At 47.0% G+C, this 18,829-nt stretch overlaps 1 long non-coding RNA gene across 1 annotated transcript in view; it reads left to right on the top strand.

Moving 5' to 3' along the window:
* The first annotated feature begins 1,931 nt into the window (after positions 1-1,931).
* The window catches only part of LOC308584247, a 39,455-nt gene continuing 22,557 nt past the window's right edge, over positions 1,932-18,829 (top strand). Inside the window, exon 1 of the long non-coding RNA XR_014006698.1 lies at positions 1,932-2,128. This is a non-coding gene — a long non-coding RNA (uncharacterized lncRNA). The remainder of the gene's footprint in view (positions 2,129-18,829) is intronic.

Below are 18,829 nucleotides of genomic sequence, written 5' to 3'. Positions count from 1 at the left end.
TCAATGGGAGCGGAGAGGGAAGAGGTGGGGGCAGATGTACAATTAAAATGGGGAAACATCGCGTGACTTGGCTTATTCGGGGGGGATAATCATCATCATAATTCGCAATGCTGCAATGAAAGAGTGAGAGAGAGAGAGACTCTTTAACCGGACTCCCAAACTGGTCGGGATCTTTTCACTGCGCAGCCCCCATGAAATAAATGCCAAGTGGCAGATGAATAGGTCCAGTTGGAATAGCTATTGGACTGGAAGATCCTGGCTGGATTATGTATTCATCACTTCTCTAGCAAACTGTCAACGGGGGTGTGCTACGTTGGTTCATATTCCTAATGAAAACAACTCACCCTCTTAATTTTTAGTGATGTACTTAAACACTTCTGTTAACATATTTGCCGGGAGGGGTGGGCTGGGGTGGCAGCTGAGGAATCCTTCCCTCGCCATCCTCAGTCCCTTGCCCCAGCTCAAATTTCAGCCCTACGCGGTGCTGATGCGCGGTCGGTTTTATCAAACCCAGGAATTGCCCACCATCGTGTTCAGCAAAAAAAGGGAGGGAGTAGGGTTATACAGAGCACCTCATCATTACAAGCATTCTCTTATAGGTAAAGGATTATAGACAAGGGGGAGAAATGAGGTTAATGATTCGGGAAATGGGAAAGCGGGGCAAGAGTTCTTTCTTCGCTCTGTTCGTCTTACACGATTAGGAAGAAAGCAGTTGGGGAGAAAAACTACCACTAGTCTCCAAACTGTTCCTTCTTCCAACCCAGACGTTGCCTGCTCCCAAGAACCTTTCGTGCCCGTCCGTGTCTTTCAGCGGGACAGCTTCGTAACAGCTGGATCCTACACGTGTCTGCTCCGGAGTTAAGGCCTGTTGAGATCCACGGGCCTTCCTTCGGAGTAAACGGGCTTGGGCCGCAGCCGCCCTTCGAATCCTGCCTCTCTTGAGCAAAAGGTCTCCATACACTTTAAACGTGGGGTTCACGGATGGGTTTGACTTCGACGTAAGGCGTTTGGGGTTGCGGGGATAGAGATGGGGGACCCACACAGAAGTTGTATTTCTCTCTCCCGCTAACTTTCACCCAGCCCCTTCAGGCGCTTAATCGACAAACTATGGGAAAAAGACGGGGTTTATTACACTTCTCAGCTGAGCTCCGATTCTCTCCTAGCGCAGAAACATCCTGAAAATAATAAATGCCCATATCTTTCTCTTGAGTCTTCACGAATCGGATGGAACAAGCTTCTGCCCTCCCTAGCTGATGCGTCCCACAAGCAGTGGGGGCTTCCTTTTCCCATACTAGAGACTAAGATGGATAAGGGGCAAAATATGAAAGGACATCTCAGCAGGTGGAAACAAGCCCAGGTCTTCTTCTGACTAAGACGTGTTGATTCTTAGCTCGGCCGTCCCCAAGGCGACTTTCTGCAGACAACCCCGGACTTCTGTTTCTAACGCAGCGTCAGCCATCTCCCCAATGCCGACCCCAACCTCGTTTCTGGATACCGGTGCCTTTGTGGCCCCTGCCGCGGTTATCCTCCCCAAACTCCCGAGCGCGCACACAAGCGCACGGACAAACTTTGGGCATTGTTACCAGGTATCGGGTGGGAGAGGAGGGGGGGGCGGACAGCGAGGATAGGCTTTGCCCTAAGCAGGGCGACTGGAGCTCTCCATCTCCCCTCGCCTAAGCCTGTTAGGGACACATTCTCCTGTCCTTAAACGTACAAGCAGATAATTGTTGGCGCGCTATCTTTGTACGGAGGAGGCCAGGGTGTAAATGCCTTTTAATGACTGCAGCTGCTGGCTGAAAACTGTCAATGGAATTGGCGAACACAGAGCCCCCGGAAAAGAAAGAGAGAGAGAGAGAGAGAGAGAGAGAGAGAGAGAGAGAGAGAGAGGCGCTTTTTTCCTTTTTTTTTTTTTTTGCAAGCAAACTGCTGAGCCTGAGAGCCGCTGGAGCCGGAGAACGAGCGAGCGAGAGAAAGAGACAGACAGAAAGGAAGGAGGAGGAGGAGGAGGTGAAAAGAGAAAGAGTGATCGGAGGAAAGATCCCAGCAGCCGAGCAGTCCGCTCTTCCGCCTCTTCACCCGGGCCAAAGTCATCAAGCCATGCTGACCTTGAAAATCCTTTCCGGATCCTGTAAGTGGCGGTTTGTTTGGGGGGATGATTTTCTAAAAAAAAAAAATATTCATACGCTCAGGTCCCACTGGAAAAGCTCCTGCTTTTTTTTGTTTGTTCGGGGTTATGTTTTCTTTCTTTTTAAGGATCCATTCCCACCCCCACCCCACATCTCACTTCCGTGACCCGATGGCTTAAGAACTCGGGGATAGAGTTCGATCCCCATCTTTGCTAAGGAGCCCGGGAGGGGAGGAGAAGGGAGGGAGGGAGGGAGAGAGGAGAGGAGAGAGGTCGTAGCGGGTACAACGCCTCTGCTCGCAGCCTGCTTGTCTTTTCTTCGACACGCTTGCTCCTTCCTTAGGGCTCTGCATTTCTTTACCCGCCCCCCAATCCCTTTCACCAAAGGGCATTTTGCACCCTGATTTTGAACAGGCTAAGAGGAACAGAAGTCAATTCCCCGGGAGAGATCAGTGGGGCTTGCTTTGGACAGGATGGCGGGGCGCGCTGAGTGGGGGGAGCCGTCTCTGACCGCTGTTCCACCTCATCACTCGTTTGGAAGGGGTTGTTTCAGCATTTAGAACCCGGAGACGATTTCACCAGTGCTGGAACTACCTGGAACACCTAATTTGAGGGAAGCGGGTTCCCAAGTAATTGTCTTCCTCGGAAGTCAGTCCCTTTGAATTCAATGGGGCTTCCTTCCAGGTCCTTCAGGGTCCGGGGAGGAGGCGGCGCTCCTCTTGCACGTGTTTGCTTTAAAATCCAGTCTCTCTTTGGGCAACTCGGTGGATGCCATCCCGCGCCACCGAGAAGCAAATCCCATTTGTGTGAATGGAGCTTGATACCATAAGTGCGGATCCTGAAAGCGTCATCTTAACACTTAGCATCTCCACCGCGCCTTGTCTTGGGACTCCAAGCGCCTTTGGTTCAAATGTAATAACTGAGGGATGGGGGGGGGGTTGTCTCTCCTTGTCTGCGGGATTGCTTTCTTTTGTGCTTCCCAGTTTATCCCTCTTTCCTGCAGCCCCCACCTTCCTTTAATCCTGATTCTGTCCGGAACGACCTACCAGGCGGGTCAGATTCTCTCCCCTGCTTTTATGTGTGTGTTCAGATTATGTGCTCAGTACAATTCTGGGCTTCCTCTGGAAATTAAAAAAAATGTTAGGAAGAACAGGGAAGAATTAAGAAAGGGAAACCGGAATAAAAGGAAAAGGAAAGGAGAACTCAGATCAGTCACAATTACACACACACCCCTAGACACAACAACCAACAACAACAACAACAACAACAACAACAGGGTTTTCATTGAATTACTTAATAGCAAGCAGTGATTATGTCCTGCTACAATTATATCCTTAAAAAAAAGAAGAAGGCTCCCTTCCCCATTTCAGAATAAGAAACAAATACATATGTTAGACGTCCTCTTAAGTTTGACCCACTCGGCAGCTGTAATTCAATCCGGTTGATGTGAAGGGTGTGTTGTGCACGCGGGTGTAAAAACCGAAGGCAAAGGACTCTGGCGGGGCGGGGGGGGGGCTAGTGGGGATAAGTTTGTATTAACTGGCTCAAAGCCACTTCCAAAGGTTCAAGGTGAAACTTTATATATATATATTTCAGTATTTCTTTTCTGCTGGTAACATCGACGTTAAGGCTGCAGCCTTAAACTCCTTTATCTAGTGGTTGAATCCAGCGAGCTTTTCTTCTAAGCAGACAAACGTGTAGGACTGTACTGTTCAGAGTGACAAAGAAACCGAATTGGTTTCGGTTAGGAAGAGTGCAGAACGTGTGTGTATGCCTAGTTTCGAAGCCAATAAATTCTGTGCGGAGGAAAAAGTTGTTCTTCTGTTAAAAGGAATAGTTGAGTTTCTAAAGGAGCCCTCTCCAACTCCCTTGCAATGAGTTTGTTGCAGGGATTCAGAGCTCTCCTTTTCAAAAAGGTCTCTCTGGTAGCAAATCCTGTTTCTCTGACTTAAATCTCCTATAGTTTGTCCGGGTAGTTCCTTTTTCCAGTTCCTGACAAGGGCACTCTAATTCCAGGTGGAATGTCTTTTGCTTCGAGTCTCCCGATTTCTGCACTATTTTCAACCAGCCACCCAACTTTCCCCACGGGGTCCTTGGGTTTGCTTGTCTGAAGGTTTGCACTTTCCCCCGGTTACTCGGGATCCCAAACCATTTATGCTCCGCAATAATTCCATCACATTTCAGAGGGCTGTATCTCAAGTAACAATACCCCGATTAAATGCAGGTACTTAGAAATTCAGTCCCAAGTGACTAACAGTCAGGCGCTCAGACTGATCTTATGCAAACGAGGCTACTCCAAAGTAAGTGTTGATCCTTATTTACTTGTAATTACGCCCAGGTAAGTGTATATAAAATTGTAGACTTATCCGCACCCTGCGGCTTCAATTTAGAGTTAGGAGCGGCCCAATTATTTCAGTGGAACTTAAACTGGCTTCAGGCTACAGTCCCATTATACGTGGGGGGGGGGAGCATCAGTGGTCTCAGTGGCACTTACTCCCGAGTAAACAATCCTGGGATCGAGCTTCACCTGCCCACTGGGTTATGGCCCCATGTGTTTAGGATCAGAAAGTGGTGCCCAGTCCTGCGGGCAAAATCCTGATTGTGTAAATCCCACTGAGTCCCGTGGAACTGATCTCCTAAATCACTGTGTTTCAAACTGCAGCCATAACCTGGAAATCGTTTCCTTGCACGGTCTTGAATACCGTTAAATCTTGTTATTGAACATACACACACGCGTGCATGCATATATCAGTGCAGGCGTAAACTTTAAAGAATAGTTACAGTTACTGGAAGACAGTACCTATCGCTTACTCCAAAGAAAACGTGCTTTAAGGATGCTATTGTTATACGCATCCTCGGTAGTTAATATCGCCAGGTACAGCGGGGCTTTACTTCTGAGTGGCTCCGGATCAGGCCGCACCAATCGGTGCAAGGGAGATCCTTAATCTAATTTAGAAGCTGTAATTTAACTATGTTAAGTAGAAGACACTCTCGGGCTTCTTGGCAAGGGCTGACAAGGGCCGGCCAGGCCGTTGGGACTGATAGCCGCCTCATGATTTAGCCATCAGGGAGGAGGAGAAATGTTAACGTTCCCATGCAAAAACGCAGGGGACGGTGTTAGCCGGATCCTACGCTGGGTTTTAAACAGAAACAAGCCCTTCCGCGCTCAGCAAGCCCAAGGAAAGACGCACAAGGTCTGGCAGCCCAGCGAAGTTTCTTCCGTCCACAGGCCTGAAAAGGAAGACGCCGAGAGAACGCAGGCAGAGCACAGGCATGGCTGAAGTCCGATTCTCCACTTTCCTCCGGATTTCAAAGCAAGAACTAAACAAGAAAAACTAGAGTACTACGATTTCCATTCCAAATTGTTTTCTCTCTTTTAATTCCCAAATTCCTGGCGCGAGGAGGAGAAGGGAGGAGTGTGGGGAGGGGAACCCTGAATATCTTATCAATCTCTGGCAGTGACCCTCATTAGGGGGGCATCCTGCTCGAGGCCTCGCCGTTGGAAGAAGGCTGCCCAATCAGAGCGATTGCACGCCTTGTTAGTGATGGCTGTAATGAAGCTTCGCCATACACTCGAAGAAAAGCTCCCTCAATGCCGATTTACCTAATGTCAACTCGTTACTTCTAATGAATCGCATCAAAACCCGGCCCTGAATGGGAAGCGGGGAGCAGGCGCTGAACCTGCAGCCCCTTCGCCCTCGCCGCCCCGCTCTCGACTACAACCACCCTGGGCTGCCTGCTCCCACCTCATCCAACCAACGCCACCTCCTTCCTTCTGCGCAGCTCTCGGGTCTCGGGGAGGGGGGTGGGAGACGACGCTCGGTGGCCCCGATCCACCTAAAGCAATCCGTGACTGGCAGTGCAATTTGGCCCTCACAACGACCCTGTGAGGTAGGCTCAAACACAGAGGGTGCCTGTCCCGAAGCGCGTCATTGCTGGGCAGAGATTTGAACCCACCATCTCCGTAGGCAGCGTTTGTCTCTAGCCCCGACGCCACCCCTGATTTTTCTTTTCAGTGGGAATTCCGACTCAGGCTTATCCACATTAAATCAGAAGTGCGTTTGTTAAGTAGGTACATTGGAGTTTAAGGCAGGGCGGCCGCCAGGCCATATTGCGTCACGGGTGAGATAAGGCAGAAATACTCCCTTACATTTGGAAGGGACTGATCTCCCCAACTCCCGCCAAAAAGGATTGAAACCACCTTCCCTGGATTGGGACCAGCACCCTTAGGGGGACGGGGCCGTCGCGTGGTGCCTGCTGCGTCGGCCAAAAAAAGGGACGTGGCCCCTTTAAATCCGGGGCTCCAACATTCCGTAAGGGAACTTTGCAGCAGTTAAGAGTCTTTGCGCTGCGTTTTCGCTTTTCTCCGAAGGGGCGGGCGCGCCGCCCTTTAAAATCAATTAGTATTTTTCTATTCTGGAGGTAAATTATTCAAACAAATGTTTGGAAAGACCCCGAGGGGGGAATTTGGCCATGACAAAAGGTTTGATTAGCCTGATTTCCTCCTCCCCCTTGGCTCCCCCCTTCCTCCAATACACACACCTCCCCAAAAGTAACAAAGCACCGTTGAGCTCCAAGCCACTAGAAGAGGGCAGCGCCAATTAAACGCCCGCCATTCTCTTCCTCGCCCGAAAGTACCCCCAAACTGGGGGTGGGAGCTCGCGGGTCTGGGTGTATGTTTTTTTTTGGGGGGGGGGATTTATGGCCTTGGATTTGCCAAAGTACAACAAGCAAAGAAAGCAACTACCACAAATATCAGAAAAGCACCAAAGTGCTAATGGTGTGTGTGTGTGTGTGTGTGTGTGTGTGTGTGTGTGTGTGTGTGTGTCAGAGAGCGGGGAGAGCTCGATCCAAACAATAGCAAGCCCTAAATGCAGATTATTACATCCACCGATCCTCGTCCATTATCTGCCCTCCGTACTGTCTATATATTGATTTCCATATCCGCGTTTCATGTCTTTGAAGAGAAAGGGCGAACCAATAGAGTCCAGAGGCTCAACTGCAGTTCCCCTTTGGTCCTTGCAAGCATGGCGAGTGTGATTTTTTTTGGGGGGGGGGGTTGTTCCTTAACTTGTCCACCTGGCTCGCCTTTCCCATTTCACCCAGGCACAACCAGCCTCTGCAAACAAACCCAAGAGTGTTTTGGCAGGCAGGCTGTTCCAACGCAAGAAAAGTACAATCCTGAAAGACTGGTGGAAGAACTAGGCAGATTGGCAAAAAGGTAACATAAACATTTTCCGGGGGTGGGGTGGGGGTGGGGGTACCGCCAGCGGATCAATCAAGGCCCAGAACGAGAGTGCAGCGCTTAAACCTCCACACACCCCTCCTGACACCCCGCTTAAAATCAGCTGGTTTTTTTTGTTTCCTCCACCAGAAAGCTTTACGAAAAGAGAACAGTACCCAACAAGAGAGAAGAGGGAAAGTGCGGATTTGAGAAGCTTTTGCAAATACCGGTTGCCCCGACGCCAAAAATCCTTACTCCGAAGTAAGTCATGTTGATTTCACTAGGAGGGGCACCCTTATTAAACGCCCACAGAATGGCGCTGTTATGTCGGAGCACCGGGGAGTCGCCGTACAGTATAAATGCTACTCAATCTGCTTCGGAGTAAGGAGTTTCTGGATCGTGGCAAGTCCCGTAACTGCAAGATATTTCAAAGGAAGGTTCCAAAGTGTGGCTGGAGTAAGTGTGAAATTATTCAAGATAGGTCTACACAAGCCAATATAACAGCTCTAGAGTGGGGTGGATTCTGATTTCCTCTCTGGCACCAGCCTCTCTTGGTGCCGCACTGAACTCCACGCAGACACCACGCTGTAATGTGTGAATTTCTTGGAGGGCGCCGGAATAACGCGATGAGCACGCAGGTGTGTCGCCTCTCTCCGCGCCATCCCTGTATTTATTTTAATCAGCAGTGCTGGGGAAGGTCAAAACTAAATGAAAATATATTCCAATTTGCAAGTAACCCTGCCAGCCAAGATAATGCCTCCGTTGCTTTCCATACACCTCTCTCCTGCTACAGCACATTTAAGCTGAGACGGTCACTGTGTTACAGAATCAATTGACATCGGCTGAAGTGAGTTGTGGATGTCACTGCGATCTTTCACAAGCACTGGAACTTCCAGCTCAGCGGGTGAAAGCATGGCTTTCCTACCCCCATATATAAACTAGTGTTCCCACGAAACTTGAAAATAAACATTTTATTATTATGTTTGATTAATAAAACAACCACCGCCGCTACCCCAGGGCAGGACTCAGCCAAAGGAAAGCACTTTTCAGCCCCATTGATTTCAAAGGAAAAGGCATGAATATTGGCTAAGTTCTTCCATTGAGGTAAATGGGGATTCACTTTGGCTCACTGTCAAGGAGCGTCCAAGGTTCTTCAAAATCTTAACACTCCTAACACATGCAAGGATTTGGGGAGAAGGAAACTGGGTGACGCATGATCAATTGATGATGATGATTTCTTCCTACAAGTGTTCAAATTCTCGCTGACGACGGCCCAAGTGTAACAGTTCCACCCAGAACAAAATGGGCTGCCCTCTTTATCATGTAAATTGCCATTCACTTGACACCGCACACCCCCGTTTAGCGGATCAAGCTCGGTCCTGGATTACTGGGAAACTTTTGTAAGGCTCTTACTCAGGACTAAACAAATATTTGACAAAACTCCCCAAAGAGAACGCCGATCATCTTCGGCTGTGTCAGAGAAATGACCATTCATGAAACGTAGGGGAAATTTCAGGCATAAAGATACTGCCCTAGGCAGTCCTGCTGGTCAGTAAGTCAGTTCCGTATTTATAATCAGGAGTCCCTTATGCTTCAAAGTCAATGTGTTGAGGGTGTGGTATTAATATATATGCATTTTAAATTCAGGATCCATATGCCCACACATATTAGTTCAGTCAGGCTAGATTACTGAGAATATTATGTTAAAATAAAATAGGGAAAAAACAAGAAAAGGCGTGTTTGTGTGCCTGATTTATATCTGTACGATAGAGATAATTGATACATGTGCATGTCTACACACTCCAAACTCCAAAAAACTGTTCCACTATATATATATATAAATCAGGCTCTAAACCGATCTGAGATGCCATAGCTTTTAGTGGTATACCGGTAATTTTCTCCCGAGAAATCTGTTGAGAGCAAGGGAAGTCACGAGTCTGCATGTGGATCCGGTGATAATCGTAACAATAAGACACGGATCGCACCCTGCATGTAGCAAAAGCATTGCTCTCGCTGTGCACACTGCGTGCGTCTTTATCAAAGGTCCTAAATAATCACATACACACGCATTCCCAGTTAAAGGTGCATTTCTGTGAAATTTCAATTCTGTCTTCTGAAACCGCTAATTGCTCTGTACTCTGTTTTTTTAAAAGATGTGTACACATCATCAGCAAGGGAGTGAGAGAAAGAGCGCAGGGAAATTGGATATTTTTTCCTTAAGGAAAGAGAACGGTGGGGAGGGGAATTTCATATATGAAGAGGAAATATCTCCAGGAATTTCTCTCCCCCTCTTACGCCTTCTAAAGCAGTCAAAGGAAAGAAAGGTATTTAAAAGTTGTGAGCCGCTGAAAGGTGCTTCAGAGAATGTTGCATCAAGAGGCGCAGCCCACAATTCCTGTTTGGATTCAACAAATAGGCTTGGGCCGGGAAGTCGGGTGCAATTTTCTTTGAGTTTCAAATGAAAAAAAGCGCTCCCGAGACACTGATCTAGATAAACAGAGGAGGAGGCTTCGATTTCATTACAAATTGGTCGCTATGAATTCAGGGGGGCGGGGATGGCAAGCAACCCTGATAATTCCTATCTGAGAAGAATACACGGGTTGACTGCAAAAGACATCACGCTCGGAGAAGGACCCATTGAAAGCAATGGACTTAAGAGAGGTTGGTTTGGCGGGACGTTGGTTTCAGAGGGTCTTCTTCTCTGAGCGTGACTGAATCGGCTACAGCATGTAAATAGGGAGACAAATAGACAATCCGAATGCAGTTAGGCAGCCATAAAATACAGCAATTCGAATCTAGGGAGATGGATTTAATTTATTTATTGGGTAGCCCCCTCCAACTTCCTTCCTTCCTTCCTTCCTTCCTTCCTTCCTTCCTTCCTTCCTTCCTTCCTTCCTTCCTGCCTGCCTGCCTGCCTGCCTGCCTGCCTGCCTGCCTGCCTGCCTGCCTTCCTAAAGAACCACAAAGTACGGTACCATGCACGGACCCCTGGGAAGACTGAGTGTCTTTCGTGACGCTCCTGCTTCTCTGCTATAAACTTTTTAAGGCGGGCCTCAGCGGGCTAACAAACAGGCTGGGTGCATGAAAGGCCAGGGGTTGCGAGAATCGCTCTTGACTTCTTAGCAGTCGCCGAGAAAGGAGCCGGAGCGGCTTAATATGAGGGGCTCAGTCAGCAGAGAAGAAAACAAAGTTTGGGCCTGCGGGAGGAAGAGCCAAACAAAACGCAGAATCGAGAGGTGGCGGCGAGCGAGATGCAGGGGAGAGAGGAGGAGGAGGAGGAGGAGAGGACGAAAGTTGCGTTTCACACGTGCACTTTTGCTTGGCCCTTTTGACTGAGCCCTGGTGGGAGAAACACAATAACAACTCCACTGCCTTCCATAGGAACCTCCCTCCCCCCCCCCATTTCCCCCTCCAAGGTATCCGGAAATCCACAGGAGCTTTCACCTCCATCTCCATCGATCCACCTTCTTCCTCACCCCAGATCCAAGCCAGGGAAGGGGCAGGTTGAATCTTTCCGAAGCGATCTGGCTGTTTCCTTTCTTTGCAAAAGGCCATTATCCCCCAGGGCGCACCAATAGTTCTTTCAGTGTGCCTTTGCCTTGCACACATCGATGGTGGCAGGCAGCTTTTGAGACAGACAAGAGGCACGGACCCGCGCGCGACAGAGAGATCGTACAGCAGGAGCGTGCGGGTCCATTCAGAAGTTAACAGCCCTAGGGGCCACCATGGCTGTGCTTCTGAGTAACAGGTGCTGCTTGCAGATTTCCCAGAGCAGGGGTACCAACTTGAATAAAATATTGGGGGGAGCCAGATAAGCCCCGCCCCACATAATCAATCATATGACGTGATGCACGCATACCATTTGAATGGCAATACCCATCAACTTTTTTTGGGGGGGTGGCCCCCTCGGAGTTGGCTCCTATATCCCAGAGGCACCCAGCTGGCTACTGTAGGAACAGGATGCTGAGCCTAATCTAACAGGCTCCTCTTATGTTCTTAATCTCCAGGGACTTTTAATTTCCAGGGAAGGATGCTCAAGGCTGGAGGGTGAAGCTGGGGAGATTCAGTCTCATCCAACTCACTCAGAGGACCTATCTCCTTCTTGTCTAAGTAGGTGTATGTGGGAGACTACAGACAAATTGACAAGAGCAAACAGCATTTTTTGACCACTTTCACATGCCGTCTCTTCTCCTGTCTTGGTGTTCACTGTTCGCAAAACATACAGGGATCCTTTAAGTGATTCCCCACACAATTCTAGATGTTTCAGTCCCAATGGATTTGACTCGAGTTACTCTCACGTAAAAGTGCAACCCTATGAGGCTGCTACCCTGAGAAGAAGTTCCATTGAAGTCAGCACAGCTTACTTCTGAGTTGACATGCATGTTAAGTATGCTTAGACTCATACCCATGTAGTCTAATATATATACTGCATGTGTATCAATTTCCATAAACCGGCCATGCTTATGCCCAAATTTTAATTTTACAGGTATTTGCACAGGTGTATGATTTAACATGTCCCTACATGCACACAGAATTCTTTCACATATCTATAGATTGCCTGCATGTAATACCCTTACACGTAGCTATTTAAGTAAATGTAAAATTGGATTTTGGAAGTACAGCTGTGTAGATTTTGTATACAGAGGAACCCATATTGTGTTTGGTATCACACAAGACTAGATATCAGAAACTGATATCCAGAGAAGACAGCTTGAAATAAGGTAGCTTTGCTAGACTAGTTTTAGCCTTTTAATTTAAGTAATCCGGGATGCTCTAACGCATAGTAGATTCTCCTGGTATTTCCCCCTTTAAAGCAATAACCACAAAAAGTCTTGTAAAAGCTAAAAACAACATTTACTCACTCAGAATACTTGTTGAAGAGCAACAGATACAGCAGCTGGGACTTCAAGAAAAGAAATAAGATGTTCCAGGTCTGAAGGCATTGTGTCTTGGAACCTTTCAGATTAGAGTTAGGTTCCTGCGACTCTATACACCCTTACTTGGGGGAAAACCCTGTTAAGGACTTGTTAATAACTTCCTTACATCTGAGTACTTCTGAGTACCTAGGATTGGGCTGTTGAGCACTATTCAAGCAGGCCTATGGTGAATGACATTTAGTTCTAAGTAACATTGGATGCACTTACACAGAAAATAGTCCCATTCAGAACCTGAACCAAGTCTGATTATTTCACCCATATGGTCCTGCACATATACTTGGAGGCCAGCTCCCAACAGCCCCAGCCATTACTGCAGATGGTTATGGACGATGGGAGTTGTAGTGCAACAACAATACCTAGAGATTAACAGGTTAGCCATTCCTGGCCTAGCCCCTTATATTTGGCTTACCTTAAGCTAGAGAGCCAGGGTGTAAGCTGTGCTAAAAAATGACAGGTGCTGGGGCTGGTTGGTAGTAACACCACAAATGGTGTTACTGGTAAGGTTGGCCAGGGAAGTGTCTTAAGGCACAAAATGGTAAGAGAGAACAACAACAACAAAATCAGCAGTACTTGCTTCCACATATTCAGCAGTACTTGCTCCCAGCTTTTCATCCACTAATTTTCCAACATAATTTATTTCTGCTTACTGCATTTAGGTTCAAGAAGCACACCCATACCACATTTTTTACTGTAACCAGCAGCACTAACTTCATAACAAGCAGCATCTTTTTGTCCAACAGCTGAAATCCATGCAGACCTCTTCTTAATATATCTTCCCTTAATGGGAAAGCCCTATTCAGGTAGGGTTGAGCTGCTTGCACAAGGAGAATCAAGGAGGGACTATCAGGGATTTTAATGAAACAGCTGGATCCAGTATCCAGTTAAATCCTACAATGGGGTTCAACGGAGCTTACTCCCAGAAAAATTTGAATAGATCTTAATCTGTAAAGTGCCCCAGAGCAAGGTGTTTTTGTTGGGAAGGGTCTTTGGCCCTCATGGAATACATTGTAGAAGTCAGTTAAATACTTCTGCCAGTAGATTAATGAGATACAAGATACAAGAATAAGAAATGACAACATTCTCATGAACGCAATGCCTTTATTCAGTGGTGGTTGGTGCCCACTGAGAATGCAGTGGGGCCAAATGCAGGGATCCCAAATAGTAGCCAGAGCCAAGCCAGCTAATTCTAGTTCCCACCCCTTCCTCCTCCCTGTTGAAGTCTACAAGGGCAACTGGGCCTAAGGAAGAGGAACCTGACAGGTAGCGCCACCACCCTCTGGACTGCTTACTAAGAAGGTAGATAGGTGGGAGATAGATGAGGAAGGCAGAGGTTGTTGGGACAGCACCTCACATGCCCTAATAGACAACTCCATTGCCTCTCTTAGATCAGTCAAAATATCACAAAACATTAGTCATGTTTTTGAGTTCTCCAGACCTCTTCAACAGACTGGATAATTAGCAAAGAAGGGACAGGATGCTTGGTTGGTAGTAACACCACAAATCTGCATCTGGTAAGGCTGGTCTTAAGGCACAAAATGGTAAGAGAGAACAGCAGCAACAACAACAACAATTCCCTGCCTTTTTCACTTATGGATTTCAGCTGTCTTTTAGGTATTATGCAGGCCTCATCAATGATGGAGATTGACTGAAGATTAAATTTGTAAATTTAAATTTCCTGTCCCTGTGTGTGTGAGAAATTTGAGAGTAAACAGACTGTGAACTGCTTTATGGCAGAATAAAAATACTTCTGCACTTTGGCAGCTTACTGGAAGATAGGAATTAGGCAATTATTTGTGGTCACCTGATCTTTCCCCTCTCTGTCCCCTTTACTAAGAATGAACCACTTTTAGTAAAAACAAAAAGGTTTACTTACATTTCAATGCAGGCAGCAAATATGCAGGTAAAAATAGTGATTAGTTACAAAGAACAAAATTAGTTTCAAAAATAGAGCCTGAGCTCTAAGCAGAGCCCAGGCATGTATGTCTGCTCATATCACTGGCTTGAAAGGGAGAGAGAGACTGAGGCAAGGAGGAAGGAGAAAAGATTAAGATCCCTTGTCCTATTTCCCATCACAGGAAGTAGGGGATATGACATCACACAGACCTGTCTTCTCTAGGAATACAGGAGCTCTGTGAGTCTTAACCTTTGCACTTATCCAGCCGGGCTCTTCTTCCAGGTGGCACTTCACTCTACTGCTCTCCAAATCCCAGTCCAAGAGGGTCAACTTGCAGCTACCAAGTATTTGGAATGTTTCACGACTTCCATTTCACTTGTTTGTTGGGATCAGATCATAAACATGCAACACAGGAAGGCAAATTATATGGCATATGAACATAATATTGAGCAGAACTTTTGTCCAAAACTGGCAGTGATTTTGATTGCAGATACCTGGGATTGAATCTGGGAGCTTTTGCTCTCAAAGCACGTGCTCTACTACTGAGCTAAGGACCCCACACACTTCTGTTGGGTAGGCTGTGTTTCTCTCCCTACCACATAGAGAGGCCCAAGCAACTTTCCCCTCTTGTTCAGCTTTTATTCTGCTAGTATGCTCCCCATCTATAATGGGATAGCTGAAGAGATCAATGCCTGCTAGCCAAGCTGACGATGTTCTACCTTCGCTGTTGGAGAAAGGACACTTCTGCAAGCCAATTACTGGGAGTCAAAAGTGAGGAGAGCACTGTTGCAATTAGGTCTTCCTGAAGGCATCTGGTTGGTCACTGTACTAGACAAGCCTTTGGAGATCCAGTGTGGTGTAGTGGTTAAGAGCGGTAGACTCGTAATCTGGTGAACTGGGTTCACGTTTCCACTCCTCCACATGCAGCTGCTGGGTGACCTTGGGCTAGTCACACTTCTCTGAAGTCTCTCAGCCCCACTCACCTCACAGTGTTTGTTGTGGGGGAGGAAGGGAAAGGAGAATGTTAGCCGCTTTGAGACTCCTTTGGGTAGTGATAAAGCAGGATATCAAATCCAAACTCTTCTTCTTCTTCTTTGATCCAGCAGGGCTCTTCTTATTTATTCTATTTAATTTATTTTTTGCACTTACACCCCAACTTTCCTGCCAGGAAATCATGGTGGCATACATAGTTCTCCTCCTGCCCATTTTTTTCATCACAACAACCTTGTGCGGTAGGTTAGACTGAGAAATAGTGACTGGCCCATGTTCACACAGAGTGAGCTTCATGGCTGAGTAGAGACCCTAGAACCCTGGTCACTTAGGTTCTTCTCTGTCACTTTAACCACTAAAGGTAAAAAGGTAAAAGACCCCTGGATGGTTAAGTCCAGTCAAAGGCGACTATGGGCTTGTGGCGCTCATCTCGCTTTCAGGCTGAGGGAGCCGGTGTTTGTCCACAGACAGCTTTCCGGGTCATGTGGCCAGCCTGACTAAACCGCTTCTGGCGCAACGGAACACCATGATGGAAACCAGAGCGAACGGAAACACCGTTTACCTTCCCGCTGCAGTGGTACCTATTTATCTACTTGCACTGGCGTGCTTTCAAGCTGCTAGGTTGGCAGGAGCTGGGAAAGAGCAACAGGAGCTCACCCCGTTGCGGGGATTCGAACCGCCAACATTTCAATCGACAAGCCCAAGAGACTCAGTGGGCTTTAACCACTACACTATACTGACTCTCAGTCATTTAGGTGCAGAACATTCAGTTTTCATGACACTAATTGAACTAGGACACTTAATAAGCATGGAGAGAGTGCTAAATGTTGTGCAGGGCAGCAGCAATAATACATAATCTGTCCAGGCTTACCAATTGCAAGAGAAGAGGATTAAAGGAAAGAATCATGGCCAGGAGGAAAAAGATACAGAGAGAAATATATTCGACTGACCCAGAACCTAGCAAAACTGATCACTCCTTGCCTGCCAGTGAAGACAGAGCAATAATCTAGAGTGGGCTATGCCCTGGAAATGTTGGCCTAATTGCATCATTGAAGGCTGACTGACTGGGATACTACTCCAACATAATGGTTGGGTCAGAAAGTCTCAGTGGTGTGGTTTTTTCATTTGGATAGTGGCAGAGTTAGGACATTTCCTTTCAGAGTGAGGCACTCCCTCCCCTGGCCTGTGAGCAGGTTCACCCCTCCCCTCCCCAGCTGGTTCCCAAGTCCTGTTGACATGCAATACTCTGAGGAGAGGCAGGAAATCTCTGCATTGCCTTACATGACTTTGAGGTGGTGGGTCCATTTCATGGCAGCTTCCAGGAAAGTGGGGAGAATAATTTTCAGGATGAAGGGTAGGCCGTAGGGGAAGACACTACTACTGTGATTTGATAGCTGAATGGACTTTACCTGATCTTTTCAGACTAACGGCACAATCCCTTACTTGGAAAAGGAGCAGTTTTTTTCTTACACCTGTCTAATCAGAAGGAAGCCCCATGGAGTTCAGTGATGCTCGCTCCCAGCTAAGAGAGTATAGGATTGTTGCTGCAATTCACTTATCTGGGAGCCAGCTTCATTGAACTCAGTGGGACTTCCTTCTGAGTAGGCACATAAAGGATTGCATTGTATTTCCACTGTCTCCGTGAAACCTGACTTTCAGCACCATATTTTTCATGCTTGCTTAGAACAAAGTCTCATTACATGTCCAATGGGGGCTTAGTCCCTAGCAAGTATGCTTGGGGGAGAAGCCCTACCCTCACAATTTCTTTTCCCACCATTCAGTAACTCTTTTGCCTTCAAACTGTCATCTTTACCACACTGATCACTTTTCTTATGTAGTTTGGGGAACCTGTGGCCTTCCAGATGGATAGCTCAGTTGCTGAGAACATGGAGCTGATGATGCCAAAGTTTCAGGCTTGATCCCCATCAGGGAAAGCTACATATTCCTGCATAGCTGGGAGCTGGACTAGATGATCCTCAAGGTCCCTTCCAACTCTATGCTTCTATGCTTCTATGTTAAAGGTAAAGGTAAAGGGACTCCTGACCATTAGGTCCAGTCGTGGCCGACTCTGGGGTTGCGGTGCTCATCTCGCTTTATTGTCCGATGGAGCCAGCATACAGCTTCTGGGTCATGTGGCCAGCATGACTAAGCTGCTTCTGGCAAACCAGAGCAATGCACGGAAACGCCGTTTACCTTCCCGCCAGAGTGGTACCTATTTATCTACTTGAACTTTGACGTGTTTTTGAACTGCTAGGTAGGCAGGAGCTGGGACAGAGCAACGGGAGCTCACCCCATCACGGGGATTCGAACCGCCGACCTTCTGATCGGCAAGTCCTAGACTCTGTGGCTTAACCCACAGCGCCACCCGTGTCCCTATGCTTCTATGTTACTGGACTCCAATTCCCAGCAACTCCATACAGCAATGTCAATATCCAAGAATAGTGGGTGTACTCATCCATCAAAATGATGTATGATAGTATAAAATATAGACCAAAACTTCCCTTTTAATCTCAAGATTGGTAAGAGCTATTTGACATTGGTGGACTCTCTTTCATTGGAGGCTTTTAAGCAGAGGTTGGATGGTCATCTGTCATGGATGCTTTAGCTGAGATTCCTGCATTGCAGGGGGGTGGATTAGATGACCCTTGGGGTCCCTTCTACCATTCTAGAATTCTATAAGGTCACCCAGTGAGCTTCATGACAAAGTTGGGCTTTGATCCCTGGCTCTCAAGATGCCTAGATCAGTTCTGTTTCAACTGGGGATGAGGACAAGGGAGCCGAGACAAAGACTTTGATGGAAAGGGTGGTTTTCTGGTGGGGTATAAAGGAAGAGAGACTGTCAAAGCAGCCAAATAGTTAACAGCATAAGACATTGGTTTCTACCTGTCTAGACAGTCAAGAGATTTCATTGTTAGTAAATAGATACTGTATAACCTAGTGATTGTCTTTAGAGATCACACCACTTGGAAGCTTAACTGAGCACTGAATCATTGTTGGAGGAGAACACTTTACCCTGGATATAATCACACTGAGACTCTGAGTTTAGGAATAATAAGAAATCTAAGTTCATTAAAGGAAATGCATACTTGATAAGGAAGTTCCTGAGGTGGAGATACAAAGATCCATGCTTGCTCTTCTTTCTCAGCAGGAGAGACACACAAAGATGTCTCCTCTTCCAAAGTGATGGTAGAGAAGGAGGAAATGAAGTCAGCAACCCTAAGGGTATCTGTCTAACACCTGAGAGAAGGTGTTAAACTGGACAGTGTAGAAAACTTGGAGCTTCCTCTACTTATTCTTTCCCACGCGTACTCCAATGCAAGTTGAGTTGCATCCCAACACTTTGAGCATAAAAGGTTTAACTCATTGTGAATACGCTGCCATGGATTTTCATAACAAAATACATCTCAGCTATGATGAGGTCTGTGATGGGCTTCAGGATCAGGGTACCTACTGATCCATTTGCCTATACTATTTAGTCTACAGATATCATCACCCACAATGTCTCAGTCGATGTTACTTTGAATAAGCCTTCCATCCTGTCTCTAACACCCACTGAACCCTTTTAGACTTCCTTCCAAAGAGATGCTCTCAGAATTTTGATGCCAAGCTGCACAAGATCCACAGTAAGCTCACTGAACTCACATGTGAGTCAAAAGTGC

The sequence above is a fragment of the Podarcis bocagei genome (genome assembly GCF_964188305.1).
Source record: "Podarcis bocagei genome assembly, chromosome: 3".
NCBI classification, from domain to species: domain Eukaryota; kingdom Metazoa; phylum Chordata; class Lepidosauria; order Squamata; family Lacertidae; genus Podarcis; species Podarcis bocagei.
Note: the sequence above shows the minus strand (reverse complement) of the source record. Positions and strands in the feature narration are given on the sequence as shown.